Here is a 6,900-nt window from a genome sequence, read left to right on the forward strand (position 1 = left end):
CTTTTTATCAGGAAAGTTTGGAAGTCTCCTATTTGTTGAATATCCACCTCCTCCCTTGAAAAATGATGCTCATTTTTGCTGGGTAATTGATCCTTGGCTGCATTCCAAGCTCCTTTGCCTTACGGAATATCATGTTCCATACCCTACGGTCTTTTAATGTAGAAGCTGCAAGGTCCTGTGTAATCCTGACTGTGGTTCCATGATATTTAAATTGTTTCTTTCTGGCTGCTTGCAGCACCTTCTCTTTCATCTGGTAATTTTGGAATTTTGCTATTATATTCCTTGGCATTGTCAATTTGGGATCTCTTTCAGGTGGTGATCGGTGGATTCTTTCTATGGTTATTTTCCCTTCTGATTCTAGGACTTCAGGAAGTTTTCCTTTATGATTTCCTGAAAGATACTGTCCAGGCTCTTTTTTCATCATGATTTTCAGGTAGTCCAATAATTTTTAAATTGTCTCTCCTGAGTCGATTTTCCAGGTCGGTTGTTTTACTGATGAGGTATTTTACACTTTCATCTATTTTTTCATTTTTTTGTTTCTGTTTGACTGATTCTTGCTCTCTCATAGAAACATTAGTTTCCATTTGTCCAATTCTAGTTTTTAACAGATTGTTTTCTTCTGTTAGTTTTTGTACTTCCTTCTTCAATTGGCCAATTGTGTTTTTTAGGACTTGATTTCTTCAGTGTATTTTTTTTCAATTGGCCAGTTATATTTTTGAAGGACTCTTCTACCTCTCTATTTGACTATTAAAATCCTTCTTGAGCTCTTCTAAGAAGGCTTTTTGGGCTTCAGACCAGTTCATATTCCTTTTGTTGTTGCAGATGTGGGTTTGTTGACAATGTTGTCCTCTTCAGAATTTCTGTCTTGATCTTCACTCTTCTCATAATATGAATCTATGGTACGTTTCTTTTTACTCATGGTGTTTCTTTATTCCCTGGCCTTTAAAGAGATTGAGCTCTCCTGCTGGGGAACAGAGGGTACTGACCCAAGCTTCTTGTGTTGGGAGCCTAGGTCTTGGTCACTGGCTTTGTGTGCTGGGGCCTCTTATGCTGGCAATTGGAGGTTGTAGGTTTCTGGCAGCTTACCTCATGTTGGGCTGGACTCAGCAAGGCTAGAACTTTCAGGCAATTCTAGGTTGCCTGGTTTTCCTTTCCTTTAGCTTTCTTCTGCTCCTTTTAGATGGGTACTGCAGGGTGTTTATCTGCCTGGGACCCATTGTAATGCTGTCTCCCTGGTTTCTATACTAATGCACTGGGAGATTCCTTTGTGGTAGAATACTGAGGTACGTGCTGGTTTTCTGAGCTGTTTTCCACCAGTTTCCCCACCCTCACTGAGGCGCTCGGAGGCCCAGGTGTTGGTGTTTGCCTGCTCTACCACCTGGGCCTCAGGATTTCTTCACAATTGGAGGCTGCAGGGCTCAGACAGCTCACCTGGCGTTGGGTTGGAATCAGCAAGGCCAGGGTTTAGGAAGCCTTTAGCTTGTTTTCTTCCCCTCCTTTCAGATGAATGCCACAGGGTAGTTATCTGCCTGGGGCCCCTTGTAGTTCTGCCTCTCTTATTTTTGCTGATGCACTGGGAGACCCATTTGCTGGGCTGCTGTACTGCTTCTCCCTGTCTTTCTTCTAGTTCAGCTGTTCCAGGGTTTTTTTTTCTGGGGTGGTATTTTCTGGGTTTTCAGAGGTTTGATAGGGGAAAGTGAGAGCAACTACCTTTTCACTCCACCATCTTGGCTCCTGGAAGCGGAATCCCGGGAAAAGACATTTATTAAGTGCTTACTATGTACAAAATACCATGCTAAGTGAAGGGGATGCAAAATTAAGAAAGTAAGACAGTCTCTGCCCTCATGACACTTATATTCTAATGCAAAAAGACAACCTATCAAGGTCCCATATCTGAGCCAGAACTATAATGTTGATTTTTTTCCTCTCTAACCAGGGCTCTTTCTACTACATCATACTTCTTCCCTGTTTCCCTTCTAACTCCTTTCACTATTCTTCATATAACATATTTCTCAGACCTCTTCCCATTCTTGTCACCCTTCTGTGGCTTGTCTGTTGACAATGCTCTTGTTTGTCAACATCCTTCTTTAAATATGCCTCCCAAACTTTAACACAATGCTGCAAATGTGATCAGACCAATACAGAGTTCAGAGGGACTATTCTTTCCTCTTCTGCTATAAAGCTATTACCAAACAACTATTGGTTAAGCATCTACTATATACTACCCAAAGGGCAGGCAAGCCAGCCTAGCTGAAGCAGCAAGGCACTCTAAGGAGAGATAGGAATTATTACATGCCAAGTGAATCTAACCATTGCCAGCATCTCTTAAGATAGCTCAGGACCCTGAAGCCAAGAGCCCTAGAAATAGCGACCTCAGAGTACCAGCCTTGCTTCTAGCCTAACTCTTATAGCCATCACTGAGATGAGCAATATCCATGAAAAAGAGGCCTACCTTCTTTGCCACCACTAATACCAGCTATTGACCAATTGCCACTGATACATAGGTAAGCCCAAGATCCCCAGGAATTTGAAGGACCTCCAGACTATCAGTCCAACTTCTAGACCAGCCCCTGCAGCCAGTATCCATGGAAGCAAACCCTCTGGAGATGACACCTGGCACCTGCTTCCGTAGGTGCTGACATCTTTACCTCTTCAACAACCATAGCTACTGAAGAATAGGAAAAAAAAGTTCTCAACAATGTCTTTGGCACTGTCAAGTGGTTCCACATTAGAAACAAGATTTTATCAATGAGAATGACATCAAAAAAGGTGCATTGGGAATGTAAGGGCCATGAGACCTTTACATCTGAATTGAAGATGGAACCTCCTAAATATGTTGTCTTCCCCATTAGAATGTGAGCTCCCTGAGGACAGGGACTGTCTTCACTTTTCCATTTGTATCACCAGTGCTTTGCACATAACATAGGGAGCACTTAATTAATACTTTTTCATTTATTTGGTCATCCATTCATTCATTTGTATATGGAAGTTACCCCCAACTTCCTTATCTATTTAATCTCATTTTTCACTTCTCCATCATATTCAACTTCCATTCTTGTGAAGATGATTGCTTGTTTTTGTTGTTCAGTCATTTTAGTCTTATCTCTGTGGCCCCATTTTGGGGTTTTCTTGGCAAAGGTAATAGAATAATTTGACATTTCCTCCTCCAGCTCATTTTACAGATGAGGAACAGAGGCAAAAAGAGTTAAGTGACTTGCCAAGGGTCACACAGCTAGTAAGTGTCCGAGGCCAGATTTGAACTCACAAAGAACAGTCTTCCTGATTCCAAGTTCAGTGCTCAATCCACTGTGCCACTTAGCTGCCCCCTGAAAATGATTGTTTTCACAAGCTATACTATGTGCATTCCTGTCACCTAGAATAGGATCCTTTCTCTTCTCCATTGTCCAAAATCCCTTACAGTCTCTCAAGTTTCATGTCTTCTGTGAAGTCATTCCTGATACCTCTAGACAACTCTATCCCTAAATCTCCATTTTGTTTAGTGCCTCCAGCTTACTTACATTTTGTTACTTGGTTGCATTCAGTTTTAACACTTCATTTTGAGACTATAACTCAGACATTTTGAGCTGGAAGGACTCATAGAAGTCATCTATTTCAATCTCCTTGTTCTGTCAGTGAAGCAACTAAGTCTCCAGAAGTTAAGTGACTTGATGAAGGCCACATAGGTAGTAAAGTTAAGGATTTTATGCGGTCTTCTCTACGTGTCCCGAAAGACTTAGTGCAGTTTTAAGCTATTAAAGCTTAAAATTCAAGTTATTAAAGCTTAATACTGTGTGAATATGTTTGGGATATCCTGTGTTGTTTCATGTGTGTTTGGTCATTACTTATAAACTCTCAGATAGACTGACTTCCTAAAAGACATTGTGTGTCATTGGGTGTTTATGTCCATAAATTATCAAGCTCCATGAAGACTTACCAAATTAGACTGAATTAGCTGAAAACTTGGAGAGAAAGTATAAATGCAAATGAAGTTAATCCCTCCACACTGAATGCAAGGCAGATTTGGGGCAAGAAGCCAGTCCTGACTATAAGCCCCCGAACCTGAGCACTAGATCATAGTCTTTCTCTCAGATTCATGTGTGAAATCCCTAAGGTTATAAGGGGAGGCCACAAACAGACCTTGAAACAAAGGGTAGATAATGTGTAGCTCTATATTTAATGAAGGAGAATGCAAACCACAGAAAATTGCACCAAGGAGATAAGACCCATTCTCTGGCTGGGAATCTTCTGCTAGCTTCTAAGTCAGGCACAGACTATTTAGGAGAAAGGATCCTTTCCGCCTTCCCACTAATAAATAAATCACTGGTTGTTATGTATTTTTAAACATCTGAATGGCACCCGAGGGCTCAGTAAAGCCTGATTTCTTTGGTCCTATTGGCATGCCAGCAATTCCCTTAATTGTGCACATAATCGTCTGTATAAGGAGTGCCATAGATTTTGCACCCTTCTGCACAGCGGGTCCCCTAGATCTGTTTTCTGTAAAAGTGGCTGGCATGGTGCAATTAAAGAAGAAATAAATCTTGCTATCTTGATGACAGCCTGTGAAACTGAAACCTGGTGATGAAGATGGCGCCAAGAAAATGGAATCTTGTATTCTTTGACAGCATAATTATTATGCTCTGTCAAATTGTATGGCTTTTTTCATAAAAATCACTTAATACCTCACACGGATATTACTTTTGCCATCAAATATCACTCTTGGAAAAGTTAATAATTTAGGAACTTTTATATTAAAAAAATGGCTAATTCAACAGATGCCCACAATGCCGTAGCCAGATAGATGGTCTGTTCTGAAATGCATTAATGTTTTTATTTTAAAGAGGAGCATCAATAACAAGGGCAGTGCATCGAAGGGGAGAATGTTTCCAGTCTGATTGCCAGAGAAGCAGCATTCATTTATTCATTTGTTCATTCACTCATTTAGCAAGCATTTATTAAGCACTTCCTATGTGCTAGGCTCTAGGGATACAAAACCAAAAATGACAAACTGTCTTTGCATGCAGGAATCTTACATTCTACAGGGGGAAATGATATATATACAGAGAAATCAATACAAAATGTACGTGAAATAAATACAAGTTAATTTTTGGAGGGTCACTAATAACTGGGAGGAAATGACATTGAGCTGAGCCTCGAAGGGAGTTAGGCATTGCAAGAGGCAGAAATGAAGCACAGGGCAGTGTACAGATAGGATATATCCTATGCAAAGACACAGAAGTAGGAAATGAAATGCTTTCTATGCAGAATAGCAACCCAAATGCAGATAGACCATATAGGGGCTGTTGTGAAGATATAACATGAAATCAGCCTAGAAAGATAGGTTGAAGTCATACTGTGAAAGGTTTTGTGTAAGCAGAGTTTATATTTTATTGTATAGGCAATAGATAGTTACTGATCCTTCTTGAGCATAAAAATGATTTGACCAGATCTGAACAGTAGGAATATCAACTACATGGATGATAGATATGGAGGCAGGGAAATCTATTAGGGAGCTATCCAGGCAAGAGATGATGAAAACTAGAGCTAAGTTGGTGACCATCTGAGTGAAGAAATGGGAACCAATGTGAGAGATGTCATCGTGGTAAAACTGACAAAACTTGGCAATTGGTTAATAAAAATGGGAGTAAGGGAATATATTTACTAGCTGTGTGACCTGGGCAAGTCACTTAATCCTGTTTGCCTGAGTTTCCTCATCAGCAAAATGAGCTGGAGAAGGAAATGGCAAACCACTTCAGTATCTCTTCCAAGAAAACCCCAATGGGGGTCACAAAGAGTTAGAAATGAGAAAAATGACTGAAAACAACAAAAAGGGAGAGCGAAAAGTCAAAGTTGATTCTAAGGTTGTGAACCTGGTGATCAGATGTGGTATTACCCTTTACAAAAATAGAGAATTTTGGAAAAGAGGTTTATTTTAGGGAAAGAACAATTAGTTCTGTTTTTGATATGTTGAATTTGGCATGCCTATGGGAAGTCCAGTGGGAAATGTCTAGTTGCCTGTTGGTGACTGGAGCTAGGAGAGAGGTTAGTGCTAGATACAGGATATCCCATAAGTCTTAATGCAGTTTGACCTATGAAAGTTTGAAACTACACTAAGATTTTGGGAGCATCCTGTATCCAGATCTGGAAGTCATCTGTACAGAGACCATTAGTGAACCTGTGGGAATCAATGAGATTGCCTAGATATATTAGTGTTGAAACATAAGTATAGTAGTCCTCTAGAAAGGGGTTACCATTTGCTTTTCAGTCATGATCTTATCATCATTTTGATACATTACTTATCCATGGTCCCATTGTCTTAGAAAATTTTGAGCAGAATCAAACACATGGGTTTAGAAAGTGAACTCTTAAGTATCAATGCCCCCATTGCATGTCACCATGGTGGCACCTAGTAAAATCATTACTACTCTTTTTCAAAACAAAACTTCTAAATCTAAGCCTGCACATCTGACAGTGCTCAGTTTCGATCATGTTGCGGGTATCAAACTTTTCACGTTTCCTCCTGTGACATTGCCTTACTAAATCCCCTCTGCTCACACAGCTCTTCCTGCAGTTAGAATGAGTTGTTGGGCCTCAGTAGAGAAAGTCTTGCAGGATTCAAGATTAGATAATGAAATATATTTGGTACAAAGGAGACCTTGTCTCTATCTTGATTTATCTTTGCCTAAAGGAAATTGAAGGGGGAAAAAAAATCTGCTGTCCTGAAAAGAATTTCTTGGAGTTGAGGTGCCCTGTGTGACTTCACATGCATTTAAACTTAGGGTCTTTCATTAAGAAGTTAAATCTTTATTCTAGAGTGAAGATGAAAGCACATTTTCATACTTGATTGCTTATATTAATGCCTTATCATGATCATCAGAAAATTAGCTATACCTCCTTCCAGTG

Source organism: Phascolarctos cinereus, unplaced genomic scaffold, assembly GCF_003287225.1.
Source record: "Phascolarctos cinereus isolate Bilbo 61053 unplaced genomic scaffold, phaCin_HiC Scaffold_3;HRSCAF=262, whole genome shotgun sequence".
NCBI lineage: Eukaryota > Metazoa > Chordata > Mammalia > Diprotodontia > Phascolarctidae > Phascolarctos > Phascolarctos cinereus.